Below are 11,102 nucleotides of genomic sequence, written 5' to 3' on the forward strand. Positions count from 1 at the left end.
GCATATGTGCTCTAAGTGAGGCGGGGGCGGTCAGGGTCCACCTGCGTGGACCGGGAAAGCCGGGGAGGCAGGGGCGGCCACAAGCCCTTTCTTTTTAACGGATGTCCTGGTCGAACACGCTGGGAGATTAAGTTAAAAAAAGGGTAGGACAGGGACTAACTTGGTCCCAGAGGAACTGGGGCTCCCTCCTAGCTGTCACTCAGGCCCCAGGGTCGAGGTAGAGGCGCGAAGGCTGCCAATCCCTCTTCGCAGAAGGGGGTCCTGAGACCCTCCTCAGACCTCGCTGCGGGCTCCCCCGAGGCCCCACCATCTGTTCCGCGCGTCTCCCGCGGGCGGGCGCCAGGAGCGCACCTTCCACCCGGGGGACCCGCGCGCCTGGCGGCGGGCGCCGCGCGGTGCTCGGAGAGCGGACGCGCGGGCTGCGCGCGGTGCACCTGGCCGAGCCCGAGCCTCTCCAGGTCCCGCCGCCCCGGGAGACGTCCGGGTCCCCCTGCGGGGCCGGGGCCGCGCGCACTCCGGGTGCGGCTCCCGCGTCCAGCTCACTTACCGCCGCCGCCGCCGCCGCCTCCGGGTCCCGCTCCCGCCGCAGCCAGCAGAGCCCGGCCGAGTGCAGGGTCCGCGGCGCCACCCGGAGGCCCGGCCACGCCCCCGCCGCCGCCCGCCCCCGGGGGGAGGGGCAGGGGGCCGGGCGGGGGCCAGACCCGCCCGGGCAGCCGTCCTCCCAGCGGCCCGGGCCGGGGCTGCCCGGCGCCTCGACGGCCGTCCTCGGGCTGCCGCACCCTCTCCTTCCGACCGCGCGCGGCCCTCCGTGGCCGCCGCGTCCCATCGCGCCGCCACCTGCCCTGGGACCCGCTTCCGCGGGCACCCGCCACCCGCCTGCTCCGGCCGGCCCGCCGGCGCCCTCGCTTCGCCCCTGGCCTGCACCTCTTCCCCCAGCTCAGGCCTCACACTCCTCTCCAGCACCGCTTTGTCCTCACCCTTCCCCAGATCGGAATGTCCTCCACCTACCCCTCCCCGCCATCAGCGGGTGTTTTGCTTCTCCAAGTCTGCCTTTCCAAATTCCCCCTCTCCGGGAAGCCTTCCCCATTTCGCACCCCACCCCTTGTACCCCAGCCCCACAGACTCTGAGCTCAGTTTTTGCCTTACCTTACGCGCAGACCTTTTCCGCCCAAGTCGTCAGAAACTTACGGCATAACTTTTCTTCCACCACAGTCAAATCTACAGATATTTATTGAACACCTACTGTGTCCAGACACTGGTGGAGAGAGACAAAATTATCGTCGCCACTTGCCATCTAACGGTGATAAATGTCTGTGCCTGTTAAGAAGGCAGGGACTGAAGGACCCCCAAGACCACGCAGCAGAGCGTCGTAAGCGGGGTTGGAAGCCAGATTCCTGGTGTCGACTTTAGGCCCATCGCAGCGCCGCTGCAGGACACCGCTGACCTGCTGTCAGAGCGGAGCCAGAACGTTTTCCTATCGTCTGAGAAATGAGGAGCAGGATACCGACCCCAGCAGGTTGTCAAGATTGCCTGGAAAAAAATACCACATGGAAATATCACACACCCTGTACTTACTAAGTGTTTCCTGAGATAGTGAAAATTCCAAGTGAAATAGTCACTTAAAAATTCAATGGTTTAAAATAGCGATATTTTACTTTAAAAAGTAATAGTGAAAGGGAGAAGGTATTTGCAAATCACATATTTGGTAATGATCAATATAAAATATATATATAAAGAACTCATACAACTCAATGTCCAAAAAAAAGGCACCAATTTAAAATGGGCAGAGGACCGGCGTGGACATTTTTCCAGAGAAGATGTACAGCCAGCCAAGAAGTCCATGGAAAGGTGCTCAACATCACTAATCAGCAGGGAGATGCAAATCACAACTGCAAGGAGATTGCAACTCACAACTGCTGGAATGACTATTTCCCCAAAGAACAGAAATGAAAAGTGTTGGGGAGGATGTGGAAAAAAGGGAACTCTTGTGCACTGTTGGTGGGAATGTAAACTGGTTCAACCACTATAAAAAACAGAATGGAGGTTGCTCAAAAAGTTAAAAATAGAACCATCAGCCCTGGCTGGCATGGCTCAGTGGATTGAGTGGAGGCCTGTGAACTAAAAAGTCGCTCGTTCAATTCCTGGTCAGGGCCCATCCGTGCCTGGGTTGCAGGCCGGCCCCCAGAGTTGGGGGCATGCAAGAGGCAACAGATGGATGTTTCTCTCCCTCTCTTTCTTTCTCCCTTCCCCTCTTTCTAAAAATTAAATAAATTTTAAAAAATAGAACTATCATGTGATCCAGTAATTCCACTTCTGGGTATTTATTTAAAGGAAAAAAATACTAACTAAAAATATGTGCATCCCCCTGTTCACTGCAGCATCACCTACAATCTTACAACAGCCAAGATACAGGAGCAACCTAAGTGTCCATCAGTGTCTGAATGGATTAAAAACCTGCAATATTGTATATATATATCCAAACCATTATTTATATAACAAGAACAGTTTCCATGACATTGATGTAGCTGGCGGCCAAGGAGGGTGGACTGGAATGTGCATGTGTGAACAATGATGACTTCACTGTACTAGTCAGTGGGGTGGTAGACACCACTGAGTGAGCATGTGCACTGTGTGGCCATCGCATTTAAAATGACTGAGCGAGTAGAGCAATAAATCTGCATCAAATTTTGCACCAAGCTTGAACATTTCACTGTGGAAACTATTCACATGATTCAGAAGACTGCAGCTATGGGCAACTGGTGATTGGCAGCTTCAACATAACAGGCCTGCTCATGAACTACATCTGATGCAGAGTTTATCGGTGAAACATCAAATCACCCAGGGACTCAGCCCCACTACAGTCCACATTCGGCACTCTGCAACTTCTGGGTTTTCCCAAAACTAAAAATCACCTTTAAAAGGGAAGAAATGCCAGAGTGTCAATGAGCTAAGGAAATTATGACGGAGCAGCTGATGGCTATTGGGAGAACTGTGTGAGGTCTCAAGGTAGCTACTCTGAAAGGGACTGAGGTGTCATTGTCCTATGTCCACTGTTTCTTGTATCTTGCACTTCTTCAATAAATATCTCTATTTTTCATAGTACATGGCTGGATACCTTCTGGAAAGAATATATATAATATACATATATACACATAGATACACATATACATACATTATTATACATATATACATATATAATATACATATATATATTATGATGGAATATTGTTCACCCATAAAAAGGAAGTAAATCTTGCCATTTAGAACATGAATGGACATTGAGAATATTATGCTAAGTGAAATAAGTCAGAGAAAGGCAAATACTGTATTATCTCAATGTAGAATCTAAAAAAGAAACAAACAAACAAAGCACACAGATACGGAGAACAGGTCAGCAGCCGCCAGAGCTGAGGACAGGGTAGGAGATGTGGGTGAAGGAAGTCAGAAGATACAAACTTCCAGTTCTGAGGTAGCTAAGTTGCAGGAGTAGAATGTATGGCATGGTGGCTACAGTTAGTAACATTATGTTGCATATTGGAAAGTTGCTAAGAACTGAAAAGTTCTCATCACAAAAGATCTTTGTAATTGGATGCTAATTGGACTTACAGTGGTGGTCAATTTACAATATACACAAATATTGAATCAATATGTTGTACTCCTGAAAATATTACATATCAATTATACCTTCATAACAAACAAATGAATAAATCTTTTAAAGGGACAGTGATAGGGGGGATACTACTTAAGGAGCCACAGGAGACAGCAATGGCTGAAGGCATCTCTTTAGAGGAAGTGGAGGTGAGCCAGCCTGGAAATATCGGATGCAGGTGCTGGTGGGTCCAGGAGGACATTTAAGGGGAGCAGTGTTCAGAGAATGGTCCAGCTTTCAGAAAGGAGGCTGCCTGCAGGGGTCAGGGGGTGCATGCTGGAAAGGGGGACGGGGCCAGAGGGTGGAAAAGGCATCTAACACCTAAGTGAAGGGGCTCAAATTAACCAAACAGCGGTACTTGGACACCACGAAATGGTTGGAATGGAACCTACATTCTCCTGCAAAAGGTACATAAAAAGGCCCGGAGACTCGGGTGGCAAAACCAACAGCCCTGGAACCAGCAAACTGATGAGGGGCGATTGCAGCAGGGAGGTTTCGGGAAGTAAGAAACTTCCAAAGAAGACCCAAGGCCTTGAGAACCAAATGTGTGCAGTGAGGGAGGAGAGAGGCTACAGGCACGGCTTGGAGCCCCAGGAGCTGGACACTTCGTTATGCGAGCTGCTGAAGGTTCTGCGGTGTGTGAGGTAATGACGGCACTTTTCAGTGGAAATGGCCCTGCACGCAGCGGGGGTGGGGGCTGGGACATGGAGGGACAGATGTGGGCATCACCCAGGTGGAGGGCCAAAGAGAATAAAGGCTGGACCGAGTGCCCGGAGAGGAGAGGGAAGTGCCCTCACTTCAGGAGGAGGGGGTGCGAGAGCCCACAGGAGGACCCGGGGTGGGGACCAGCACCGCTAACGTCCTCCTCCACAGACCCCTACACGAGGAGCTGCAGAAAGTATTCACTCCGTAAATATTTGTTAACTGCCCAAAAAGCATTTAATCAGCAATTGCCCCCACTTCCAGGCAGATATTTTGCTGACAACAAAAATAAGGAGTCTTCAGGGGGCAAGGAGAGAAGCAGAGTGGAGATTAGTTTATCAGAGAAATTGCTTTTAATACTGTCATTATTGAAATGCATGCTCAAGTTGCTTCAACCTCAGCCCAAAGTAAACTGCCCCCCCCAGGCGAAGATTCTCAAATTTAGAAATGCATCCTTCCTTTATTTTTATTCAGTGTAAGTTTTGCTCCCCTGTTATTGAGCCTGTAGAGAAGTTTTTTGTTGGTTTTTTTTTTTTGGTCAATTCCAGCAGAAGAGCAGAGAAAAACCACCACTTTTCTCCACCAGATTTTGAATACACGCAGTACAGGAAGCAGAATTACTCAGGGATGCTATGGCGTGCATGGCACACAAGTCCCCGTGGGGTGCAGGACGCAGCAAGGGCTGCGGGAGGGAAGCTCCATCGCGGTCCACTTCCTGAGGCGTGCAGTCGGAGGACGCAGTGCAGGTGGGCAACGGATGGAGCAGAAGAGCCTTCCCGGGTGTGGTCGGACGTGCAAGACAGGAACCAGGAGGTGGTGAACGAAGCCAAAATTAGTTACAGTGGTTTCCTTGGATGAAGTGGAGAAGCTGACTTGGGAAGTAATATGGGGCTGGGCGGGCCTTTGCAGGAGGCTGCCTTAGTGTGGGGTGACCTGAACGTAGAGCCTGAGACAGGACTTGGGGCAGGTGGTGTATTTAGCTGGTGATCCCTGGAAGTGGAAGAGGGAACAGGAAGAGTGGGGAGCAGGCAGCCACGATGGGGGTGTATTACTAAGATTGCTGCTGTGTGCTAAGGGGCCTCTTGAGAAGTTACTGAATGCTCCCCCAGCGCTGAGAACACACAGGCCAGGACGGGAGTATTTTCCCAAGGCTCCAGCAAGGTCACCCTGGGGGTGACACTCCCCACCCCAGCTTCCATGCTGAGAGGGCTCTCCGGGGTCCAAGTGCCCACTTGAGGTGGGAAGCTGTCAGCACTAAGTGCTGCTGAGTTTGCAAGGAGCTGTCCCTGCAGCCGCAGCTCATCCAATGCCCAGGCTCTTGCAGTGCGTGTGGCTCCTCCAGGCCCTGCCTCCGATAGTGTGTGGCAGCTGGCAGCTTCTCTAGCCACTAGCAGGCAGCCTGTGCTCAGTGAACATTTGATGAATGAATAAGCAGACACAAGCTAGTCGGTGCACACCAGCATCATCAGAAAATGCCACTGAGATCAAGTTCTGAGCCCAGGTTTTGTGGCCAGAGCAGGGAAGGGCCCAACCTACCTGAATTCTAACACACTTGCCCATGGCCTTGGACCAGTACCCTAATCTCTCTGTGGCCTGGATACCAGGGCCATTCACCCCGTGGGGAAGAGGCAGAGCCTAATTACTACTTAAAGGTTCTAAGTAGCCTTTGGAAAAACAAATGCGTTTGTGTATAGTATGGAGGAAGGTAATGAAGCTGAGTGTGCCATTAACACATTTTTTTTAAGGTTTATTTATTTTTACAGAGAGGGAGAGATACATCAATCGGTTGCCTCCTGCACATCACCAACCAAGGACCTGGCCTGCAACCTAGGCACATGCCCTGTCCGGGGACTGAACTGGTGACCTTTCCATCTGCAGGCTAGCACTCAATCGACGGAGCCACACCAGCCAGGACATTAGCACACTTTTATTCCGTGGGACATGGGAAGATAAAGAAACTCCACTTTATTTTTTTTTACCTGCTTTACAGGTAGGACATCCCTAACTGTGTAGCTGGAAATGTTGAAAGAGGAGTGGAGTTTCTCTGTGGAATAAAAACTAAAAAGCAAATAAGGCTTGAGGTTGACTCCATGCTGTCCTCCAGGATTTGCTGTAGGGCAGGTTTTTTCCCACAGGTGTTTCAACTTGTACAGCAGATGTAAAGATTAGGGGGAATAAATAGCAACTTTGGGGGGATCCAGCATAGTCAAAGGTCTCTCATGTACATTTTATGGATCGGTTGGATCCCAGAAGGGCTGGACTTTCTGGAGGCTTGGCCCTCCTGCCTACAGACTGAAGAACAAGAAGAGAAAGGGCAAAGCTCAGGCCGTCGGCCGAGGGCAGCGTTATAGGGAAACAGTGCAGTTTACCACCCCATCTCCTCAGTCACCCCCAACCCACCGACTGACACTAATTCAACAAAGCCGCGTGTGTTAGGTACGGTCCCCAAGGTGTCCCTAGTTGTGCTGAAATGACTCCAGTATGAGAACGCCTTGCCTGTACTATCATCTTTGGCTGAAGTCAGGGCAGCTCAAATTCCAAGATTAAAAACAAAACCTCTATTAAAAAATTTAAAAATTTGATTCTATGGCCCACAGTTTCTCTGTAGCAAATTAATTAACCGTTTTCAGGTGAATTATTTAGTCATAGATGGTCTAAGATGTCTTAAGGGCCACACTCTCAGACCGTATTCAGACCAGCTTGGCCATAGATGAGACCCAAAACACGGATCAAATGTGTTTAAGTGTTCATTCAGGATGGCCAAAGCCCTCCAACCAGGGATTGCTCCTTCCAGAACACGTCTGTCTTGGATTTGTCTACAGCAACAGTAGCTCACTGGCATATTTGGTGGGTAGGCCTGAAATATTAGTTTATCTTGCAGAAGTGGACACCACTTATTTTCCTAAGACTTCGGGCCTGTATGCTGGTCTGTTCACACAGGTGATTCTCTCTGCCTGCAGTCCTATGGTCACGGTGACAGCGACCACGGCAGCAGCTTGGAGTTCGTGGGCAATCTGAGGAAGTTCACTGTTGGGAACTGCTCTGCCTGGTTTCAGGAATTGTAACTACCCGCCATGGCTAAGGATGAGTGAGCGACCTCCCGAATGCAAGCCATAGGAGACAAAAGCTTGTCTCTAGTAGCAAACGCTGCCTCAGTTTCCTCCCCTTGCCCCCAAAAGCATGGGCGATGTTGATGACGGGTACGACTCCTCACAGCAAGGGGCAACCTAAGCCAGACTCAACCACTTGGGAGGCCATCACGGAAGGACTCAGGGAGCTGCGATAAAGAGGCAGCAATGGACCCTTGCTCCCTGACTATGTGACATAGCCTGAGTCCCCATGTTCTCTGGGAGAAGAGCTTCCGGGCTCTAATCCACTTAAGCCTGAAAATCTGATGGGGAGGGATGCAGCTCCTTGCCTTGCTAGAGTGGGATCCGGGGTAAATCAGGCATAAGGAAGAATTCCTAAAGTCCTGTAAAGCCTGCTTTGCTAAGAGTGCTTTCGTTCATACAATAAGTGTCGGAGCAGGAAATGAGTATGTCTCCCAAAGTTTTTGCAACCCCCTTTCCTGACAGACACTGACTCAGACCAAACCCCCAGATTTCTTTGAAATGTTATCTACAGTCTGATCCTTGCTGCCCTGTATTCCTGTGTATTACAACCCAATAAAAGCCCCTGGAGGAAGGGGCTCCTGGTCTTTTTCCTTTGAGAAACTGGCCTCCTCTCCTCCCCAAGCAGATCACGTCTTGGTAGTATTTACTTTCACTCATGGCGGACAGGGGGACTTGAGGGCAAAGTTGCCCCCACAGTTCACATTCAGTATTTTAAATTTCAGAACAACCCAGGAGGTTGATGTTCTTATCTCCATTTTACAGATCAAGGATTTGAAGATCAGAACAGCCACATGACTTGCCCAAGACCAAACCCTTAATAAAGAAGTGGGGAGCAGGCTCCGCTCCTCCTGGTGCGTCAGAACCAAGCTTCCTGGAGGAGCAGGGGGCGGCAAACCGAAAGGCACTAGAGGTGGCTCGGCCCCAGCTTTCCTCTCCTCATCTCAGCGCCCCCACCCCAGCCCCTAGTGCCCTGCAGGAAATTCAAGGACATGGCGATTGATGTCCAGAGGCTTTTCCCTCACCATGAGAATTCCAGAGTTTGTGCTGACATGCGGGAGACGGCTTTTAAACTTCGGATATGGGTTTGGAAAGAAAGAAAAGGGGCAGCAGAGGTGTGCGTGACTCAGCCTTAGGATGCTCTGCCCACAGGAGGGGCCAGGCCAGAGCTGAGCTGGGCATTGGGGGCCGGCACAGCCCCGACAAAGTGCCGCACGCTGGCGGGGGCTTCTCGCTCAGGGCCGACGCTGCTTTTCCTCTGAGGTCCTCAACCCACGCAGTCTCTGAAACCACAAGGACCGGACCAGCAGCTCCAATCAGACATGGCAATGATGTTTAAATAGCCTAGACACTCAAAAACGCCTCTTTGCTATCGCCGGCAACACAGCAAAACTTTCAGTTAGCTCATTGAAACAGACTGGAGACCACCTGAAACATCTGTAACGGACAGACACGAAAAGGGACATTTAGGCAACAACATTATTGCCAATGCAGTGTGTAGACATCACTGATGTATTTCAGGGTGCTGCCTTAATGTGAACAGAAAAATTATATTTAGGGGTATTCAAAGACACGCCCTTACACTTGTCCTTTTACTATTGCATTATTACTTTTGTGGGCCCTGGGCACTCTTGTGTTGTGGGTCTCTTTCTCCATAAAAACATTAAAAATTCTATTTTATGCCCTGGCCAGGAGGCTCAGTTGGCTGAACCATCATCCCATACACCAAAAGGTGCCCTCTCCGGACACGTGTGAGACGTTTCTCTCTCACATCTCACATTGGCGTCTCTCTCTCTCTCTCTCCTTTCTCTCATCCTCTCTCTCTCAAACCGATAAACATATCCTCGGATGAGGATTAAAAAACATTTATATTTTAAAAATGCATTGCTTACTATTATATAGTGAAACATGTTCTTCCACTGAAATACTCCTTTTCCCACTACTTCTAAAAGAAGTTGCGCATTTCTGCGGCCCCTGGAAGCGCCGTGGGTACAGGCACCAAGCTGTGTCTAATGGGTGAGTCAGCCTTGCTCGGATGCTGAGGGTTTCTGCCCCTACACTGAAGACCCAGGAGACTTTAAAACATAGCTTTGCTTACAGCCCCATTCCAGTCCAATCAAGTCCAAACCCCTAGCGGCGGGCTGGGCATCCCATTTTTGGCATTTTGAAAGTTCTCCCAGGTGATTCTAATGTGCAGCTGAGACTGCAATCTCGGCCCTAACAGTACATTTCTCAGAAGACTTTAAGTTTCTCCATAGCAACTTCTCTTACCGCCCTTTTCTTTAAGGAGACTATATCCTTTGAGACTAGAAAGAGACCACTGTTCTACAGGTCAGTTTTCCAAGCGTGACTGTATCCCATCAGAGAAAATCCACTCTCTCCATCACTGTAGGGCCATGTTAACCAGCGCCCCCCTTTCTGCTCTTTGTAGCTCTGCCTCTCCTCTCGAAGCCCCTGCCGTTCGCCTGTTGCCTGGAGGTGAGAGGTGATAGGGAAGGCAGAAAGACAGGCATCTCGGGGAGGTGGTTTCAAACCTGTGGACTTGCAGGTTTCTGGGCCTAAACCAAAAGTTTCAGAACTGTGGGGCTTAAGTGTGGGGTTTGTCCTGGAGGACCAGAAAATATTATTCCAGATCAGAGGAAAGAAGACAAAGAGGGTGTGTGTGCATGCACACGTGTGTGTGTGTGTGTGTGTGTGTGTGTGTGTGTGTGTGTGTGGAATGAGGAAGCACAGACATGAGGGCTCTTATCTCCTCCATGGCTGCTGGAGACCAGCCACCAGCATGAACAAGGCAGTCACTGTCCCACCAGGGAGTTCATGGCCAACGGGCTACTTCAGCAGAAACAGATGGTCACTGGCGTCCTTCACCCTGGGAAGGAAACTGTCCCTAAGAGAAAAATTGGGAGGAAACTAGCCAAAAGCATAAGACCACACCAGACACCACCTTTGTGCTCAGGCTCAGAACCCATTTCGGTGGTGGGAAGGCAGCTGGCATTGGCAGGACGTAGGATTCCTTGGGTTATGCAAAGAAAAATGAACCCAAACATGGACTTGTACAACGTGGCCTGTATGAGAAGGAGAAGAAGACCTCCAGAAAACAGGGAAAGGAACGCAAGACCAGAATGAAGAAAGTCAGGGGGACTGTGAAGGCCAATTCCATGCCAGCTGCCCCCAGACTTGCCAGGGGCCCCTCTTCCCTCCCCCTAAAATCCAGGAGGGGGGTGCCCATTCATGCCAGAGATTTTGCATACTCACTTTCTCTTGATTCTGAGCAACACATTCCCGCCTTATAATATTCTAGAACATTCTTAAGACCCAAGAAGGAGAATGGAGCTCTGGACACCACACTACAGTACAACGGCCAGATACAGTCTTATAGTATTACTAAGTTTTTAGAAAATGTGGAAGACTTTCATGAAAGAGAACTCCCACAACCATAATTCAATTTATGCTTCAGGGGCCTAATACTCATGCTTAATACCAGAAAAAGATTTATCCAGTTAGCAGTAAAATTCAGACATCTCAGAAAAATTATAACTTCCTTAATGGATCTAACAATGGTAAAAAAGCATCTTGGGAAGGAAGGTGACTTACATGTGATATTATGTAGACAGCTAAGAAGTTGATACTAAGGAACGTGT

The 11,102-nt window shown here is 50.0% G+C and overlaps 1 pseudogene; it reads left to right on the forward strand.

Moving 5' to 3' along the window:
• The first annotated feature begins 10,243 nt into the window (after positions 1 to 10,243).
• On the forward strand, positions 10,244 to 10,754 carry LOC128628150 (40S ribosomal protein S24-like; annotated as a pseudogene).
• Positions 10,755 to 11,102: the final 348 nt, after the last annotated feature.

The sequence above is a fragment of the Artibeus jamaicensis genome, unplaced genomic scaffold (genome assembly GCF_021234435.1).
Source record: "Artibeus jamaicensis isolate MK-2021 breed Jamaican fruit bat unplaced genomic scaffold, CSHL_Jam_final contig_548, whole genome shotgun sequence".
Lineage (NCBI taxonomy): Eukaryota > Metazoa > Chordata > Mammalia > Chiroptera > Phyllostomidae > Artibeus > Artibeus jamaicensis.